The 20,467-nt window shown below is 41.3% G+C and overlaps 1 long non-coding RNA gene across 4 annotated transcripts in view; it reads right to left on the bottom strand.

The window, feature by feature from the left end:
* Positions 1 to 275: 275 nt before the first annotated feature.
* The window catches only part of LOC103690066 (uncharacterized), a 28,051-nt gene continuing 7,859 nt past the window's right edge, over positions 276 to 20,467 (bottom strand). For 2 of the 4 annotated variants that reach the window (XR_005506092.2, XR_354945.5), the window contains exon 2: positions 9,097 to 10,337. This is a non-coding gene — a long non-coding RNA (uncharacterized LOC103690066). Of the gene's footprint in view, positions 1,810 to 9,096; positions 10,338 to 11,295; positions 19,340 to 20,467 lie in introns of those variants that run through there. The other 2 variants (XR_010052274.1, XR_010052273.1) reach the window with 2 other exon arrangements.

Genomic DNA, 20,467 nt, shown 5'->3' with positions numbered 1-20,467 from the left:
GGGATCATGTGAAACATACTGAAGTATTACTGAACGGTTCAAGAGAAAATTGTCAGGAAAAGGAAGACACAAGTCATAAGCATTTGTGGTGGCAAACTATCAAAATTCTCTACTGTGATTACAAATGAGCAATGACGGGACAAGAGGATTCTGGATGGAGTGCATGTTATCTTGTGGCAATTCTCCCACTGTGTGATGGTTTATTTGATTCATAAGTGGGTTATTCAGATTTTGGTGGCTGTAACAAAAGACATGCGAAAAGCAACTTGAAGAGATTTTTTTTTTTTGTTTATCCATACTATTTATTGACTGTTCACGGTGAAAAGTAGGTCCATACCAACTACTCAGGGTCGGCCAGAGATTGCAGATGTGTGGGAAGGAACGCTTATTGTCTAAACCTTCAGGGCCTCTAGGTACCTCAGTAGCATGAAGAACTCTGATCTGGGCTATGTGACTGCAGTGGGAAGTGTGGACAAGTGATGTCTGGGCCAGGAATCTACCAGGGAGCAGGGAGGCATCTACCATCCGTCTCAGGTGGATACCATAGGTCTCAGATCCCCTCTACCTTACCAAGTTTCCTGGCATGGTCCACTATCCCACAACATCCCCTCCAACCCCCAATTTCCACTCATTGTCCTGGCCCTCTAGGATTTTCTCCTGTCTTCTGCCCTTTCCCCTCCCCCATCCTCTCCCATCCAGCTCTCTCCCTCCCTCTGCCTCCCATGATTATTTTGTTCCCCTTTCTAAGTGGGATTATAGCATCCTCGCTTGGGCCTTCCTTCTTGTTAAACTTCATAGGGTGTGTGAGTTGTGTCATGGGTATTCTGTACAATGGGTATCAGAAAATCAGGTCCCAATCAAGATGGGTAAGGTTGTTGATTCAGTTCTCAGATGCCAAGCTTTCCTACTTTCCAAGACTGCAGCAATAGTGAGAGAAGACAACGGTTGATGAGGACTTTGGGGAAATAGCATCTTCTGAATAAGACAGAACTCTTGCACTCATTAACTCATGGCAGCTCTGTTTGCCTATACTAGACCTGCACAGACCCAGTCAGTATTCCAGCATAACATGTGTGTGTATGTGTGTGTGTGGTTGCTGGATAGCAAGGCCAACACCTAGCTAAAAACTATTGTCAGTTAATGATGGGTAAGAGAGAGCGAGTTTTCTTCAAGAATGTCACTGTTCACGGGTTGCCCTATTTTCCCAAACATTTTTGTCTGTCAGAATGAAGAGTTGTGTTCACCACACCCTTTCATTCTAACAGGTCGTTGTACTCTAGAAGGTGTGGTGATGAAAGACACATGCCTTCTCGTCTTCTCCTTCATTCCCACAGCTGAGTGGTGAAATGTCTCCGTAGAGACTGCAGAGCACTGAAGCAGACGAGTGCTTCAGAACTTTGTACGGCCTCTTTCCTCCTTTGATCAGAGTAGCAGTCCTAGTTTTTAGTTTCCATGTGAAAATGTTGCTTTTTTGTTTTCCAAAATTCTTCAGCTTGCCTATGCTCCAGAATAGTTTATCTTCTGTTCATGCTGTTTCTTTTGTTGCTCACACTTTGTTTGTATTTCTTCTGTAGTTTGTGTATCATTTTGTTCTGTCTTTTTTGCTTTTGCTCTGAGATAGGCTCTCAAGTAGGCAGGAATGACTCAAATTCTGAACAGCTGATTGTCTTGCCTCCCGCTTCCAAATTCTTGGATTATAGATAGGTGCCCACATATGGAGTTATGTTGATTGTTACTACTGGGATAATTGAAAAATATCAATTCCATCAAATTCCTGAACCGTTCTCTTTCGTTATCATCACCCCAATTCTGCAGAAAAATGAATGGGTACAGTTACAGATTAAATAATATGAAGAATTTAAAAGACTTTGTATCATCAAGGATAAATTATTAGCAATTATTAGCAATTTAGAGAAAAAAAGCACTTCATGGTGGCTAGGAGCAATCTGAGCAGAGAAGCAGCTGGGGTCCCAATATTGCCTTCAAGGCTAATCCTCAATGGATTAATGTCTTTCCATTTAGTCTCGCTTCCCAAGGATACTGAAGCATCACAGGCTGGCAAGGAAACCTTTAGTATATGTCATCTGATATAGTTAAGATCCAAACCATAATATTTTGTGCTTGGCTCCCAAAGAATTATTCTTTTTTTTTTTTTTTTGTTTTTTTTTTTCGGAGCTGGGGACCGAACCCAGGGCCTTGCGCTTCCTAGGTAAGCGCTCTACCACTGAGCTAAATCCCCAGCCCCCCAAAGAATTATTCTTATTTCAGAATTTTTATTTGTATGTCTCCAGGAGTCTCCGAACCCTTTTTTTTTTTTTTTTGGTTCTTTTTTTCGGAGCTGGGGACCGAACCCAGGGCCTTGTGCTTCCTAGGTAAGCGCTCTACCACTGAGCTAAATCCCCAGCCCCGTCTCCGAACTCTTAACTCTTCCAATATTCCTGAAAAATCCAAGTCCAAAGCCTTCCTTATGACTCAAGGCAATGTCGCCTGCAATCCTCTGTTGAAACGAACAAACAAACATACAAATAAATGGATAATAAAGGTGCGTGGCACACCTGGTATACAGCCTCATGACAGATGAACTACTGGGGCACAGAGACAGGTTCAGACCAAAGCAAAGCTAACCCAAACCCAACACAGCAAACAGTAAACATTAGCATTGCATACCCAGCATTCAGGGCAGGAACGGCAAAGGGCTTGGGCAGCCCTCTTTCTGTGTCTTTGCTCGGTGTAGCCCACGTGACCACTCTTGTGTGCTGGTCCCCTCAACATGTGGTCTACATTCAAGTATCTTTACTTTATTAACCAATTTTGGGTTTTTCCTGTTAAATCCAACCTCCCACAAGGTCTCAGAGAATGGACAAAATGGAGACAAGCTCTTTGCCAGAAGGACATAGGCAGGAGCTCCAGTTCCAGCAGCATCCTACCGGGCACTCCATCATCATATCCATTTCTGTCTGCACTCCTGTCCTCTGAGCCCTCACTAGCACCGCCCCCTTACCTCTATTACCATATTCTAGACTTTTAAATGTCTGCTTCCCCAGAGCTTTACAAATCCTTCTCTTAAACAAATCCCAAAAGCTTTGAGCCACCCCACCAGTGTAGTCTCAGCATAGTTCACAGCCGGTTTCCCTGTTCTGTTTCTTTATCAAAATATCTGAAGAAGCCAATGAGCGATGGTCTGAAGAAGCCAATGAGCGATGGTCTGAAGAAGCCAATGAGCGATGGTCTGAAGAAGCCAATGAGCGATGGTCTGAAGAAGCCAATGAGCGATGGTCTGTTTTGAACCAGTTTCAGCAGATTTACAGTAGTTTGCTTCCATTATTTCTTGGCCCAGGGAAAAGCAGAAGAACATGGCAGGCAGGGAGCATGGGGTGGGGAGCATGGGAAAGAGAGCTGCTGGAAGACAGGAAAGGGAGGGGAGGAGGCCGTAGATCTTGGTATATCCTCCAAGGGAAAGCCTTCGATGACATAACTTCCTCTTGGTGCCTCTTGGTGTCTAAAGGCTCATCTAAGTCTTTTATCATCTGTCCTTCATGGGCCATTTAGGTTCCATAAAGGTCCATTGTTCAATACCTTTTCAAATCAAGAACAACTGTACTAAGTGCCTCTTTAGTACAGTAGGTAGCCCGTCACTCTCGTGCAAGAACAATTGTATTCAAAGAAATTTTAAATCACTTGTGACAGTGTCCTACTACAAAAGCCAGAGCCTCTGCATTTCTTCATCTCTAAGGCCTCACTGTCACTATAGCAAACTCCCACTTTGGCAGTTCCTCAGTCCACAGCAAACTGCCACAGGGCCTTGCATTTGGGAACAAGCAACTACCAGTCACTCCACTTCCTCCTTTATGGAAACAAGGGCAATAAGGGACAGTTTGTGTTTCCAATACATGACACTGACATGGATATCTGGCACGGGCCAAGACTGCTCATGCTAGACGTCAAGAGGTTCTAAATACGCACAAACTGGTTCATACCCAGGCCTCGGGGTCAGAGGCAAGGGTCTTGGCATCTGCAAGCCCGCCTATGTCTGTCTGTGGGCAGGTGTGTCCACCTCCACTCAGCCTGTGTACTTCTCTGAATAAATACGCAGGACCATGTGCAGCCAGTGTGTGCTGGTGCATGCCTGGGTGCCAGCCAGCGGCTGCCTGCCTGCTGGCCTGTGTGCTTGAAAGGAAAGTATGTCTCTGATGCCTGAAGTTCCTTAAACGCTCTTCAAGCTCCTGACCTTCTAGGCCTCATAAAAACTTATAGAGCCCTGAACCTGGCTCCTCTGAATCTGGGTTCAGCAGAACTCCCACAGCCTTGACCCCTGAGCCCACATGGCATCCTATGCTCTTGTGAAGGATCAAGTGTTTCTGCCAAAGAGAAAGCCAAGGACAAGTCATTGGGCCACTTGGTGTGACTCCTGTGAGGCCTGCTCAGGGGTAGCCAAACCTCAGCTGTCACGCCAGCCCCACAACACTACCACCATGTCTGGAAGAGAGTGGCACTGCAAGTCCTAGTCACACAGCCAGCAAAGTTCATGTAGTAGGCCCTAAACCCCTACTGTCTTGGCATGCTTGGAAATATGGCTTTTAAACAGAAAATCTGATAGGTGCTCTAAGTAGGCCTCAGTACAACATGATTGCTATGCTTTTAAGAAGAGGGTATGTGGACATACACACAACATGTAAAGAGCATAACTGGAGGCGTGGGAGAAAGATGGTGACCGGCAAGCTGAGGAACAAGGCCTCAGAAGAATCCCTCCTTTTTAGCATGTTACCTCAGATTTCAATTCCCAGAACTGTCAACAAAATAGCTGTAATAGCTATCTGTATCTGTTCTTGAAGCTGTGTGTGTGTGTGCGTCCGTGTGTGTGTGTGTGTGTGTGTGTGTGTGTGTGTGTGTGTTGAAGGAGAGGTGATTTAGTGCTAAATGTATATGGCTCCTGAAGGTGCTCATCAGGGAGGTGCTCCCCCTTCCTCCTCATAGACACTACAGTGACCTAAGCCTGGCCACTCAAGACAATAGCTGTGAACACGGTACCTGAGCCCACATGATGTCCTATCATTCCCAATGGGGAAGTTTATTCTGATTTGCTCTGTGCTTCTCCTGGCATAAAAATCCCTACTATAGAGAAGCCAGTTCTACAGCATCATCGCTTCTGAATGAAACAGCACTCTAGTCAGGACAATTTTGTAACCTGTATCATTTAGGTATTCATGTGAGTCACTGGCAATAGTTATGGCCAAAGTATATAAAAAGAGATCACACACACTGTTGGGGTTTAAATCTCGGCTCATGTCCAGACAGAACACACCAAGCCAACATGGTTCCACATGGAGAGGTTTAATGAGAGAAGAGTAGAAGAGGGAAGGAATAAAGGCCGGCCATGGGCACGTTGAGGGAAGAGGGAATGGAGAGAGAAGGGATAAAAAGAAGAAGGCAAGAGAAGAGCAAAGAGCAAGAGAATGAGGAGGGGGCAAGCAGCCCCTTATGTAGTGTCAGGCATACCTGGCTGTTGCCAGGCAACTGTGGGGCGGAGCATACCTGGCTGTTGCCAGGCAACTGTGGGGTGGAGCATACCTGGCTATCTCCAGGTAGCTGTGGGTGTGGAGTTTAGACAGAATACCAACACACACAGCTATGCCCCCTTGAAACCAAACTGAATGTGTCCTAAAAACTAACAATCGAAAGGTGGGAACACTTTTCATATAGAAGCTGTATAGATTTCAATGCAGGGCACAAGAAACATGAAAGAGAAGGGGGAATTTGATAATACTAAGGAAATGCAATAATTCCCTAGCAGCTTACTCCAAGGAAATGGAAAGTTATCAATTGCTTGAAAAGGAAGTTAGTAACAATCAGAAGGACACAGATACAAGAGAATACAGGAAGACAGTTTAGTGGAACCAAATAATTCATGATGAGAATCAGTTCAGCAAGGAGGAGAAGGGCAATGATTTATCAGACAGTTATTACTTCCTTCATGAGTATTAATGCAAACGCGAGTTGCCTGTGTGCAGGGTGAATGGGGTGGCATGGAAAGGTACTGGAAAGACAACAGTAGACAGGCCAGTGGCATCCAGAAACTAAGCTTTCAATCTGTAAAAGAAGCAGTAGACTCTAACATTGTACATGAGGCAAGAAAGTAATGGGCAGAATCCTCCTCAGTGGCAAAAGAGCAGAGCAAAGGCTTAGTTAGCAAGCTCAGGGGGAGGTCCCCAACCCCTGAAGAAAGCAAGTGCTGGAGGAGGGCTGCCCTGCACTTCCGGGCTCATTCACCAGGGCTCTTATCCCATCTTAGACTTGCCCTTTAGAACTTTTGGGCCAGAAAGAATTGAAGCCTTTGCATTCTATATCTCCAAGCCTTGAGTATCTCCAGCTTTCTAGCAGCCAAGCAAACAACCACCTTAAGACTTAATGTGGGTCCAGGAAACAGGCCGGGATTTGTATGCAGACTCTTAGATAGAAATCTACTCTGGGACGTGCAAACCATGCTTCAGAGAAAAGCCAAAGTCCTTACAGCTAGATGCCATAGTCTGACCTTTGTGAAGAACAAGACCATCTATGTGTGAATGCCAGTTGGTTTAAAATGGAGTCCTGGTTTTGTTTTTGTTGCTGTGACAAAATACCTTGACAAAAAGCAACTTAGAACAGAAGGGGTTTATCTGGTTTACAATTGGAGTTATAGTCCATTACTGGGAGTAGGGATGGGTAGTAATGTCAGTGGCTTTAGTCATGCCACATCCACAGTCAGGATTAGACAAAAAAGAATGCACACATCTTTGTTTGCTTGCTCTAGCTCTCCTCTCTCACATAGTCTAGGACTACCAGCCAAAAGGCTCAGCCTGAAAGTAGCCATTTCTGATTTGATTTTTTTTTTGAACTTCAAATGATGATGTTATTCTTATGCCACACACCCCAGTCAAGTATGTTTCTCTAAGGAAAATACCGAAAGAACCCCAAATCTAAGATATACGTATACTTTGTCTCTACAGGAAGGAAGAACCAACCAGTAGATTTTGTTTTTCTTTTCTTTTGGCGTTTCTGCTTGTCTTATTGTTTTCCCTCATCTTCTACCTTTATATCTCTCTATATTTCTCTTTTATATACCGTTTTTCCCTCTTCAATCCTCCCTCAGTGAATTATACAACTAAGTATTAATATACTTTTACCATTAATAATACTTACATTCCTAGCTTATATAATCTCTTTTTTCTATCCTTATGAAATGTGTAATCGATATTCCCAGGGTTTTTTTAAATTTACTTATTTGTGAGTGCATGTGCCATAGTGTGCTTGTGGCAGTCAGGGGATAACTTTATGGAAGTAATTATAGAGTTGATTTTCTTCTTTTATTTTTCTTTTCTTTTTTTTCGGAGCTGGGGACTGAACCCAGGGCCTTGTGCTTGCTAGGCAAGCACTCTACCACTGAGCTAAATCCCCAACCCCGTTGATTTTCTTCTTTCATCTTTATGTGAGTTCTGGGACTAGAACTCGGGTCTCCAGTCTTGCTCAGCCAAGTCCTTCTGCTCTCTGAGCCATCTCAAAGGCTCTCTGATTTTAAATTAGATTTTAAAAACTCATTGCATGTTATCAGGTCATGGTGCAATGTAACTAGAAATTAGTATCAGGAGAAACTAAAAAACAATACAAGAACATAATTTCTACTCTGATTTGCTTATCTCTCCCTGTCTGCTTTCTGTGGTGCTATTTGTTCTTCTTTTTCCAAGTGTTTCCAGGTCATCATTATTAATTTATCTCAATGTTTTGATGCAGGCACTTAATACCATACCTTTGCTGTTATGATTGCCTTCATTGTGTTTCATAGATTTTGATATATTGTGGTTTTATTTTTGATTCAAGTCTAAGCAATTTAAAATTTTCCTTCTTGATTTCTTTCTTGGCCCAATTATCATTTAGTATTGTGTTGTTTAGTTTCCTTGAGTTTGTATATTCTTTAGTATTTATTGCTGTTGGTACCCAGCTTAACTCCACTGTGGTCAGACAGAATTCTGGTTTCTGATGTCAACTTTCCTTGCTTTGCCTCCTGATGTGTGGTCAATTTTTTATAGGAAGTTCTATGGGCTTTTGAGAAGGATGTGTTTTATTAGTGTTTGGTGTAATGTTCTATAAATGTCTGTTAAAGTCTGTTTAATTAATGATATCAATGAACTTCAGAGTTTCTCTGTTTATTCCTTTTTTCACGATGACCTATATATTGGTAAGAATGGGTTATTAGTCTGTGTCAAGATCAGTCTGTGGTTTTAAATCGCACCATGCTTCTTTTGTGAAACTACCCAGTCTGATGTGTTTGGTGTATGTATGCTTAGGATTGTAATACCTTGTTGGTGGATTTTTCCTTTAAAGAGTATGAAATGTCTTTATCTCTTCTGACTAGTTATAATTTGAAGTATATATGTCAAATATTAGAATAGTTATACCTACTTATTTATTTCCATTTACTTGGAATACTCTTTTTCCATCCTTTTGCTCTAAGGAGGTATCTATCTTTGGTAATGAGGTATGTTTCTTGCAATAGCAAAACGTGGATCCTGTTTTCTAACCCAGTTTTCTAGTCTGTGTCTTCTTATTGTGGAATTGGGACCACTGATATTCAAATTACTACCGAAAATGTATATTAATTCCTGCCATTTTTGGTGAGAGAGAGAGAGAGAGAGAGAGAGAGAGAGAGAGAGCTCTTTTAATTATCTGTCCTGACATCATTCCATTATATTATACCTCCATCCAGCCCTCTCCCTCCCCTACAGCTATCCCTTGTTATGTACTGTACAGGAGGGCATTGTAGCAGACCAACACTGCCCCTTTCTGTTAATTCTCTTTCTTTTTCTCCCCCAGCCCCTTTTCCCTTTGTTTTTTTCTCATGCCCATTCCTCTTACTGTTATATCTCCCGAAGCCTAGAAGCTGATTTGGTTTAAGATATCTGAGTATAATCCTTTATCACCTCGTCCTGGTTTACATATCAAATTTTAGGCCATCCAGAGCTTCATAGTGAGACACTGTCTGAGTAACCAAAATGAAGAAAGACACAAATTAACAGAATCATAAGTGAACAAGGAAATGTTACAACAGATACGAACAATTCAAAATTTATAATAGAATACTTTAAAAACTTGTATTTAACTAACTTAGAGAATCAAAAAGAAATAGATGGGTTTCTAGATTCACCTAAACCATGAATGCTAAACTGTGAAGAGGTCTACAATCCAATCAGACTCGTAACAAATGACGAGATTGAAACAGTAGTAAAAGGTCTTCTGACTAAGGAAAGTCCAGGCCCAGTTGAATTCATAGAAGACTATAAAGGCTTTCAAAGAATATCTACAACTAATAATTCTTAATTTATTCCAGGATTCCTAGACTACATCTATGAAGTCAACATGACTCTAATACCAAAGGCAAACCCATTAACGACATAAATGAACAAACACCAAAAATTACTATCTCTGATAATACAGATAGTTTAATATATATATAAGTCATTAAATGTAATACATTGTATAAACTGACTTAAAGTCAAAGCTACACAATCATCTAAATAAAAGAAAAAGCCTTTGACAAAATCCAACACCTCTTCATGATAGAAGGCAGAAAGCAGGACTGGAAGAAATATATTTCAACCTAGCAAAGACTACATGTAACAAACACGGTGAATAATATCCTTAATGGGGGAAAACTTGAAACAACTCTATTAAATTCAGGTACGAGCCAGGGCTGCCCACCATTACTTCTTTCCAATATGGTGACCAACACCCTAGCAATTGCAATAAGACAAGAGAAAGAAAATTAAAGGAGTACAAATAGAAAAAGGAGACAAATTCCTGTTTTCACATGGTATACCATACATGAGATCCTATTGGAAAACTTCTAAAGCTTATCAATGAGTTCTGCAAGGTGGCTGAATACAAAGCCAACTTACAAAAATAGCTAGTTTTTCTACAGAGCAAAACCAAACATGCTGAGAAAGAGATTGTGCACTTCACTCCCACTTATAACACTTTCAGAAAAAAAAATCTATGTGAAGACATCCACTTAGACCAGCACAGTTGGTTGAGGATGCTTTCTTTTTCCATCTATGATTTTGCCATCTTTGTCAAAAACCAAGTGTCCATAGGTGCATGGATTTATGTCAGCGTCTTCGATTCAGTTCCATTGATCAACCTGTCTATTCCTACACCAATGCTATGAAGTTTTTATGACGATTGCTCTGCAGTCCAGCTTGAGGTCAGGGCTGGTGATAACTCCGGAAGTTCTTTTATTGTTCAGGATTGTTTTTGCTATCCTGGGTTTTTATTTTTCCATCCGAAGTTGAGAACTGCTCTGTCAAGGTCTGTAAGGAAATGTGTTACAGTAAAATATCCAACCAGGAAGTCTGTACAAAGAACACACAACTCAGTTATAGTATTGATAAGCTGCACACCTAGATTGGTCAGATATACTACTACACCTCGCCATTCCCCAGCTTTGAGATCCCTTGTTATTTGCAGCTCCCTCCTGGCCATGTGGCTCTGCTCCATCTTCTTTCCACCTCTTCTTCCTCTAGCTTCCTCTTTCTCCTCCACCTCCTCATCTCTTCCTCCTTCCTCTTTCTCCCTCTCTAAAACCTCCAGCCCTCCCTTTCCGTTCCACTACCCAATCACAGGCTCTAGCCTTTATTTGACCAGTTAGAATGGGGGAGGAGGTTGACATGAAATTGCCTGAGTAGTGATCTACTCTTTGTAGGGGCAGCTCTTGAGGAAGCAGAATTAGCATCAAAATACAAACAGCACCAGGGCAATCTACAACATTTCCCCATTTTTGTCCAATTAAAAGGCTTTTTTTCAGGGTTGGGGATTTAGCTCAGAGGTAGAGCACTTGCCTAGCTAGCGCAAGGCCCTGGGTTCAGTCCCCAGCTCCGAAAAAAAGAAAAAGAAAAGGCTTTTTTTCTCTAAGACATAAATTGAGCATATTTATTACCATTATGTAATTTATAAAGTATAAGATACACTTAACACCTAGTCCATCAGTTTTGTCAATTTAGATAAAGTACCCTACCATATATCCTAACTTAAAAGGCTTACACTTTTACACTGAATTATGTCTTGGTTTTAGCTTGTGTTCATCTGAAAACTATCCTCTCAAATCTATATCATCTCTCTCAATGTTAAACAGCTTGAATTGGCTATGAGACTAGAACCAGTCTTCAACATTGTCAGAAATCAAAGAATGACTTAAATATTACCTAAAAATATAGGGAGCACAAAACATCACTTCTAAAACTTAACCAATTTGTAGAGACAGCTGACTACCTGAACAGCTCGATCTTCAAAACGTTGGAGCATCAGTCTTCAGTCTCCTGGTGAGGATCATCTGGCAGATCTTTGTAAAGCAGGATTATGAAGGACTGCTTACTCTGTCCTGACAAAGCTATCAGTTGACTATTCTGCACAGTGTGTCATTTTCCGAGACATTATTTTTGTCTGTAGATGAATTGAGGAATTCTTGCCTAGTGGTTGTCTCGCCAAACTGGAGCAACTACACTGATGCTCAGTTCCTTCTTTGAACCAAGAAGGGGGTGTTAGGAGCAGACATGTCTCTAGTCAAATGATCTTTAATAAAGAAATGGCCATAAGTGTTGTATTCTGTGGACTTCTGAAGCCTTTGAAGACTATCTATCTACTAAAAGCATTTCTGAACTGTAAGCATTGACTACTCTCAGTCATGTCTAAATGAAATATCTTGAAAATGCCCTTTTATAATTAACTCAGAACCACGAGTTTGCTATCTGGCCCTTAATATTGCTTAATCATGTAAAAATAGTTTATAATAGCAGTTATAGAAGGACTGAGTCTAAACTTTGTATTTTTTTTTTGGATATTTTTTTATTTACATTTCAGATGTTATTCCCTTTCCCGATTTCCTGGACATAAGACCCCATCCCATCCCTCTTCCCCTTCTTCTATAAGGATGTTCCGCTCCCCATCCACCCCCTTCCCTCCCCTAGACATTCCCCTACACTGGGGGTTCAGCCTTGGCAGGAACAAGGGCTTCTCCTTCCATTGGTGCCCAACAGGCCTTCCTCTGCTACATATAAAGTTGGAGCCATGGGTCAGTCCATGTATATAGTCTTTGGGTAGTGGGTTAGTCCCTAGAAGCTCTGGTTGGTTGGCATTGTTGTTCTTATGGGGTTGCAAGCCCCTTCAGCTCTTTCGATCCTTTCTCTAATTCCTCTAATGGGGACCCTGTTCTCAGTTCAGCGGTTTGCTGCTATCATTCACATCTGTATTTGACATGCTCTGGCTGAGTCTCTCAGGAGACATCTATATCCAGTTCCTGTCAGCATGCCCTTCTTAGCTTCAACAATCTTATCTGGTCTTGGTGACTATCAATATATGGGGCATATGTGGGGCAGGCTCTGAATGGCCTTTCCTTCAGTCTCTGCTCCAAACTCTGCCTCCATATCCCCTCCTATGAATATTTTTGTTCTCCCTTTTAAGAAGAAGTGAAGCATTCACACTTTGGTCATCCTTCTTGATATTCATGTGGTCTGTGTATTGTATCTTGGGTGATGTAAGCTTTTGGGCTGATAACACTTATCAATGAGTGCATACCATGCTTTTTTTTCTGTGATTGGGTTACCTCACTCAGGATGATATTTTCTAGTTCAATCCATTTGCCTATGAATTTCGTGATGTCATTGTTTTGATAGCTGAATAGTACTCCACTGTATAGACATACAAAATTTTCTGTTCATTCCTCTGTTGAAGGGCATCTGGATTCTTTCTAGCTTTTGGCTATTATAAAAAAAGGCTGCTATGAACATAGTGGAGCATGTGTCTTTGTTGTATGTTGGAGCATATTTTGGGTATATGATCAGGAGAGATATAGCTGGGTCCTCAGGTAGTGCAATGTCCAATTTTCAGAGGATCCTTCAGACTGATTTCCAGAGTGGTTGTACCAGTTTGCAGTCCCACCAACAATGGAGGAGTGTTCCTCTTTCTCCACATCCTTGTCAGCATCTGCTATCACCTGAGTTTTTTATCTTAGCCATTCTGACTGATGTGAGGTGGAATCTCAGGATTGTTTTGATTTGCATTTCGCTGATGACAACAGATGTTGAACATTTCTTTAGGTGCTTCTCAGACATTCATTAGTCCTCAGAATTTTTTGTTTACCTCTGTACCCCATTTTTTACTACAGTTATTTGGCTCTCTGGAGTCTACCTTCTTGAGTTCTTTGTATATTTTGGATATTAGCCCTCTATCAGATGTAGGATTGGTAAAGATCTTTCCCCAATCTGTTGGTTGCTGTTTTGTCCTAATGACAGTGTTGTTTGCCTTACAGAAGCTTTGCAGTTTTATGAGGTCACACTTGTCCATTCTTGATCTTATAGCATAAGCCATTCGTGTTTTGTTCAGGAAAGTTTACCCAGTGCCCATGTGTTCTAGACTCCTAACTTTTTTTTCTATTAGTTTGAGTGTATCTGGTTTGATGTAGAGGTCCTTGATCCACTTGGACTTAAGCTTTGTACACGGTGATAAGAATGGACCGATTTGCTTTCTTCTACATGCTGACCTCCAGTTGAACCAGCACCATTTGCTGAAAATGCTATCTTTCTTCCATTAGATGGTTTTAGCTCCTTTGTCAAAGATCAAGTGACTATAGGTGTGTGGGTTCATTTATGGGTCTTCAATTTTATTCCACTGATCTGCCTGTCTGTTTCTGTTCCAATAGCATTCAGTTTTTATGACTATTGCTTTTTATGACTAATACTGCTTGAGGTCAGGGATGGTGATTACCTCAGAAGTTCTTTTACTGTTGAGTATAGTTTTCACTATCCTGGGTTTTTGTTATTCCAAATGAATTTGAAAATTGCTCCTTCTAATTCTGAAGAATTGAGTTAGAATTTTGATGGGGATTGCACTGAATCTTTAGATTGCTTTTGGCAAAATGGTCATTTTTACTATATTAACCCTGTCAATCCATGAGCATGGGTAGTTTTTCCATCTTCTGAGATCTTCTTCAATTTCTTTCTTCAGAGACTTGAAGTTCTTGTCATACAGGTCTTTCACTTGCTTGGTTAAAGTCACACCGAGGTATTTTATATTATTTGGGACTATTGTGAAGGGTGTCATTTCCCTAATTTCTTTCTCAGCCTGTTTATCCTTTGAGTAGAGGAAGGATACAGATTTGTTTGAGTAAATTTTATACCCAGCCACTTTGCTGAAGTTGTTTATCAGGTTTAGTAGTTCTCTGGTGGAACATTTGGGGTCACTGAAGTATACTATCACATCATTTGCAAATAGTGATATTTTGACTTCTTCCTTTCCAATTTGTATACTGTTGACCTCCTTTTGTTGTCTGATTGACTGCTCTGGCTAGTACTTTGAGTAGTAGGGAGAGAGTGGGCAGCCTTGTCTAGTCCCTGATTTTACTGGGATTGCTTCAAGTTTCTTTCAATTTAGGTTGATGTTGGCTACTGGTTTGCTGTATATTGCTTATACTAGGTTTAGGTTTGGGCCTTGAACTCCTGATCTTTCCAGGACTTTTAACATGAAGGGGTGTTGAATTTTGTCAAATGCTTTCTCAGCATCTAATGAAATGATCATGTGGTTTTTATCTTTGAGTTTGTCTATGTAGTGGATTACACTGATGGATTTCCGTATACTGAACCATCCCCTGCATACCTGGGATGAAGCCAACTTGATAATGATGGATGATCATTTTGTTGTGTTCCTGGATTCAGTTTGTGAGAATTTTATTGCATATTTTTGCATCAATATTCATAAGGGAAATCGCTCTGAAGTTTTCTTTCTTTGTTGGGTTTTGTGTGGTTTAGGTATAAGAGTAATTGTGGCTTTATAGAAGGAATTCGGTAGTGCTCCATCTGTTTCTATTTTGTGGAATAGTTTGGACAGTATTGGTATGAGGTCTTCTATGAAGGTTTGATAGAATTCTGCACTGAACCCATCTGGTCCTGGGCTCTTTTGGTTGGGAGACTTTTAATAACTACTTCTATTACATCAGGAGTTATGGGGTTGTTTATATGGTTTATCTGTTCCTGATTTAACTTTGGTACCTGGTATTTTTCTATAAAATAGTCCATTTCCTCCAGATTTTTCAAGTTTGTTGACTATAGGCTTTTGTCATGGGATCTGACGATTTTTTTATTTTCCTCAGATTCTGTTGCTATGTCTCCCTTTTTACTTCTGATTTTGTTAATTTGGATACACTCTTTGTGCCGCCAGTTAGTCTGGCTAAGGGTTTATCTACCTTGTTGATTTTCTCAAAGAACCAGTTCATGGCTTTGTTGATTCTTTGTATAGTCATTTTTGTTTCTACTTGGTTGATTTCAGCTCTGAGTCTGATTATTTCCTGCCTTCTACTCCTCTTGGGTACATTTGCTTCTTTTGGTCTAGAACTTTTAGGTGTGCTGTCAAGCTGCTGATGTATGCTCTCTCCTGTTTCTTTTTGCAGGCACACAGAGCTATGAGTTTTCCTCTTAGCACAGCTTTCATTGTGTCCCATAAGTTTGGGTTTGTTGTGCCTTCATTTTCATTAAATGCTAAAAAGTCTTTAATTTTTTTCTTTATTTCTTCCTTGACCAACTTATCATTGAGTTCAGCATAGTTCAACTTCCATGTGCATTTGGGCTTTCTGTTGTTTTTGTTGTTATTGAAGACCAGCCTTAGTTTGTGGTGATCTGATAGGATACATGGGATAATTTCTATCTTCCTGTATCTGTTGAGGCCTATTGATTATGTGGTCAATTTTGGACAAGGTACCAGGAGGTCCTGAGAAGTAGTTGTATCTTTTTGTTTTAGGATGAAATGTTCTATAAAGGTCTGTTAAGTACATTTGGTTCATAACTTCTGTTAGTTTCTCTACGTCTCTGTTTAATTTCTCTTTCTCTGATCTGTCCATTGATGAGAGTGGGGTGTTGAAATCTCCTACTATTATTGTGTTAGGTGCAATGTGTGATTTGAGCTTCAGTAAGGGTTCTTTTATGAATGTAGGTGCCCTTGCATTTGGAGCACAGATATTTAGGATTGAGAGTCCATCTTGGTGGATTCTTTTCCTTTGATGAATATGAAGTGTCCTTCCATATCTTTATTGATGATTTTTGGTTGAAAGTCAATTTTAGTCGATATTAGAATGGCTACTCCAGCTTGTTACTTTGGACCATTTGCTTGGGAAGTTTTTTCTAGCCTTTTACTCTGAGGTAGTGTCTGTCTTTGTCTCTGAGGTATGTTTCCTGTATGTAGCAAAATGCTACGTCTTCTTTTTGTATCCAGTCTGTTAGTCTATTTCTTTTTATTGGAGAATTGAGTCCATTAATGTTAAGAGATATTAAGGAATAATGATTTTTTTCTTCCTGTTATTTTCATTGTCAGAGGTGGAATTTTATTTGTGTGTCTCTCTTCTTTTGATTTTGTTGCTAGGAGATCACTTTCTTGCTTTCTGTAGGGTGTAGTTTTCCTCTTTGTGTTGGAGTTTTCCATCTATTATTCTTTATAGGGCTGGATTTGTAGAACGATATTGTGTAAATTTGTTTTTTTCATGGCATATGTTGGTTTCTCCATCTATGTTAATCGAGAGTTTTGCTGGATATAGTACCTTGAGCTGGCATTTGTGTTCTCTTAGGTTCTGTATGACATCTGCCCAGGATCTTCTGGCTTTCATACTCTCTGGTGAGAAATCTGGTATAATTCTTATGGGCCTGCCTTTATATGTTGCTTGACCTTTCCCCCTTACTGCTTTTAATATTCTTTTTTTGTTCTGTGCATTTGGTCTTTTGTCTATTATGTGATTGGAGGAATTTCTTTTCTGGTCCAATCTATTTGGAGTTCTGTAGGGTTCTTGTATGTTTATGGACATCTCTTTCTTTAGGTCAGGGAAGTTTTCTCCTATAATTTTGTTGAAGCTATTTACTGGCCCTTTAAATTGGGAGTCTTCAGTCTCTTCTATACCTATTATACTTAGGTTGATCTTCTCATTATTCTGGATTTCCTGGATGTCTTGGGCTAGGAGCTTTTTGCGTTTTACATTATCTTTGACGGTTGTTGATGTTTTCTATGGTATCTTCTGCAACTGAGATTCTCTCTTCTATCTCTTGTATTCTGTTGATGATGCTTGCATCTATCTCTTTCCTAGGTTTTTCTATCTCCAGGGTTGTCTCCTTTGTGCTTCTTTATTGTTTCTATTTCCATTTTTAAATCCTGGACAGTTTTGTTCGATTCCTTCACATGTTCCGTTGTGTTTTCCTGTAATTCTTTAAGCAATTTTTGTGATTCCTCTTCAAGGGCTTCTATTTGTTTACTTGTCTTGTCCTGTTATTTCTTAAGGGAGTTATTTATGTCCTCCTTAAAGTCCTCCATCATCATTATAAAATATGATTTTATATCTAAATCTTGCTTTTCTGGTGTGTTTGGATATTCAGTATTTGCTTGATGGGAGAGGTGGACTCTGATGATGCTAAGTAGTCTTGGTTTCTGTTGCTTAGATTCCTGCACTTGCCTCTCGCCATCAGGTTGTCTCTGGTGTTAGCTTGTCTTGCTGTCTCTGGCAGTGGCTTGACCCTACTGTAGGCCTGCTTGTCAGCACTCCTGTATAACTATTTGGATTTGGGAACAGAGAGCTCTGCTCTTAGGTGTGTAAGTGCTCCTGGCCATTGGCTTTCAGCTCTCAGTGCAGGCAGAAACCTGAAAGGTCTTGCCCCTGACTACTACTAGGTCCCTGTGCCCAGGGGGCACAGATGGCACTAGGCTATTTCCCCTCTGGTCAAGATTGTGGGGAGGGACAGGAGGGATGATCAGATGGTCATGAGAATCAATGGAAACTGCAACTGATGGGGGTAGGGAGGTGGGGGGCATCTTGTAGACATGCTAGAGACCTGGGATAGCGACATGTTCAAGAATCAATGGGGGAGACCTTAGCTGTGACTCATAGCATTTGATATATGGAACCTGAAGAGGCTACCTCCTGTAGCCAGGTAAGAACCTCAGTGGAGCAATAGGGATACCAACCCAGCCACAAAACCTTTGACCAAAAATTTATTCTGCCTACAAGAAATGCAGTGATTGGGAATGGAACAGAGACTGAGGGAATGGCCAAGCAATAACTGGCCCAAGAAGAGTCCTATCCCATAGGCGAGGACCAATCCCTGACACTATTAATGATACCCTGCCAAGCTTGCAAACAGGAGTCTAGCATGGTTGTCCTCTAGAGGCTCCACTCCGTAGCTGACTCAGATGGATGCAGACACCCACAGTGAAACAGTGGATAGAGCTTGGGGACTCTTGTGGAAGAGTCGAGGGAAGGACTGTGGGCTCCAAAGGGGATGAAACTCCTTAGGAAGACCTACAGAGTCAACTAACCCAAGCTCTCAGAGATTGAACCACCAACCAAAGAGCATACATGGGTTGTACCTAGGTCCCCTCACATATATGGAGCAGATGTGCAGCTTGGTCTTCAACTGCTGTTGGGGCTATCCCAAAAGCTGTTGCTTGTCTACAGGATATGTTCTTCTGGTTGGGCTGTCTTGTCTGGCCTCAGTGGGAGAGGATGCACCTAGCCCTTCAGAGACTTAATGTCCCAAGGTGGGGGGATAAACAAGGGGGCCTCCACCCTCTCAGAGGAGAAGGGGAGGGGGCATAGGGGAAGGATTATGGGAGGGGGTGACCAGGAGTAGGGGCAGCAATTGTGATATAAAGTGAATAAATAAAAGTTAAAAGAAATCTACGACTAAATCTAACCGAGGAGGTAGAAGACCCCTAAAAGGAAAACTTTAAATCTGAAGGAAGGGATTCAAGAAGATACTAGAAAATAGAAAAACTATCCATGCTCATGAATGGGTAGACTATTGTGAAGATGACAATTCTACCAAAAGCCATGTACAGGCTCAGTGCCATCCCAGTCTCTCAAAGTCTACCCCTACAGTGACACACTTTCTCCAACAAGGCACACCTAATAGTGCCACTCCCTAGTCCGAGCTTATCCAAGTCACCACAGATGATGGTTAGAAAACAAGGCACTCAAAGGATAGTAAGGGACAGTTGAGAGCATGGGTATGTGTCCATTGCTTTTACAGTAGTTATCTATGAGATGTTCACGGAGTTTGAAGTCACTGTTTCACTAGTAGATGATTGCAGAGGAGCACCTGACAGGTACGGTTGACAGAGTAGAGGTGCAGTTCTACAAAGGAAGGTAGGATATGTTACATTTGGTTTAAGATTCTCAGGCCATTTCTTTTTTCTTTTTTTTTTTTCTTTTTTCTTTTTTTTTCCCCCGGAGCTGGGGACCGAACCCAGGGCCTTGCGCTTGCTAGGCAAGCGCCCTACCACTGAGCTAAATCCCCAACCCCTCTCAGACCATTTCTAGAGAAAGGAATGAAGCTCCTGCACATGCACAGAGCCACTATACACATTGAGGTTTTAAGATTAGGCCATTGCCGATTTTACATACAATATCTATGCAGGGAAGACATATTCACTGTGTCAGTAGCCTTTTCAGCAAATGTTGTTAATTGTGCGAGAACCCTTGCTCAGCTGTCAAGAGAAAAAGTCAGACCCTGAGTTGACAGAATCCTTCTCATCTCATGTCTCATAGGTTCCCTGCCTTCCTGTCCTGTCTTATTCCTACAGAATCTACCTCTCACTTGTTTTAATAAACAGGAGTTGCTGGCTTGGTTTTGAGCATAAGTTTGAATACCATAGGCTGATTATGCCCTCTTAGATTCTCTTAACACTACACGAGTCCCTTCACGTTTATGGTCACCTTCCTGGTCCTTTCTGTTTGGAATGTCCTATCTTAAAAGTCAAGATGGCTGGAAAGCCACATCTTTAAGTACGGCAATTATTTTGTCAAAAGAAGGACATTTCACCTCCTTTTGCTTGGTGGATCTTTCTTGAACAAGCCTGTGCTTATCTCTTCTCTGTTTCCTTGCATGTGCACATGAAAAGAAAATTATACGAATTCTAGGTTTAAAAATATAAAATTAAAAGAGTTAGCCCCAAAAGCCACAAACTCAGGGCTAAGCCCTGCCGCCAGGAATAGCAGGCCATAAAGATAAAGAAAAGGAATGCAAGAACCAGCTCAGGCTATCGAGGACTGAGCCATAAACCATCCAAAGACATCCCCCCAGCTTACTCAGAGTCATACTTTAACCAGATGTCCTCCAGACCCTGATAAGCCCCTACTTGTGCTTTTCAGCCATTGTGTCCTACAGAGAGCATTCCAGGAAACCGGACAGCCCAAGCCTAACCAGAGGTGTTTCAAATACAAATGCTCCATCAGTTTTGACAAACGTTTAAAAATAATGAGGACCTGAAGACCCTACCCTTCTCCTGATTTAGTAGCTCTGTTCCAGGAACCAGGGGGCCATAAAACCTTCTGGCGTCCCCTTATCTCCTGGAGCCATAAAACAATCCTGTAACTTGTGGTGCATTCCCCTTTGACATCCCCCATCCCCTGGTGCTCACA

The sequence above is a fragment of the Rattus norvegicus genome, chromosome 6 (genome assembly GCF_036323735.1).
Source record: "Rattus norvegicus strain BN/NHsdMcwi chromosome 6, GRCr8, whole genome shotgun sequence".
NCBI lineage: Eukaryota > Metazoa > Chordata > Mammalia > Rodentia > Muridae > Rattus > Rattus norvegicus.
Note: the sequence above shows the minus strand (reverse complement) of the source record. Positions and strands in the feature narration are given on the sequence as shown.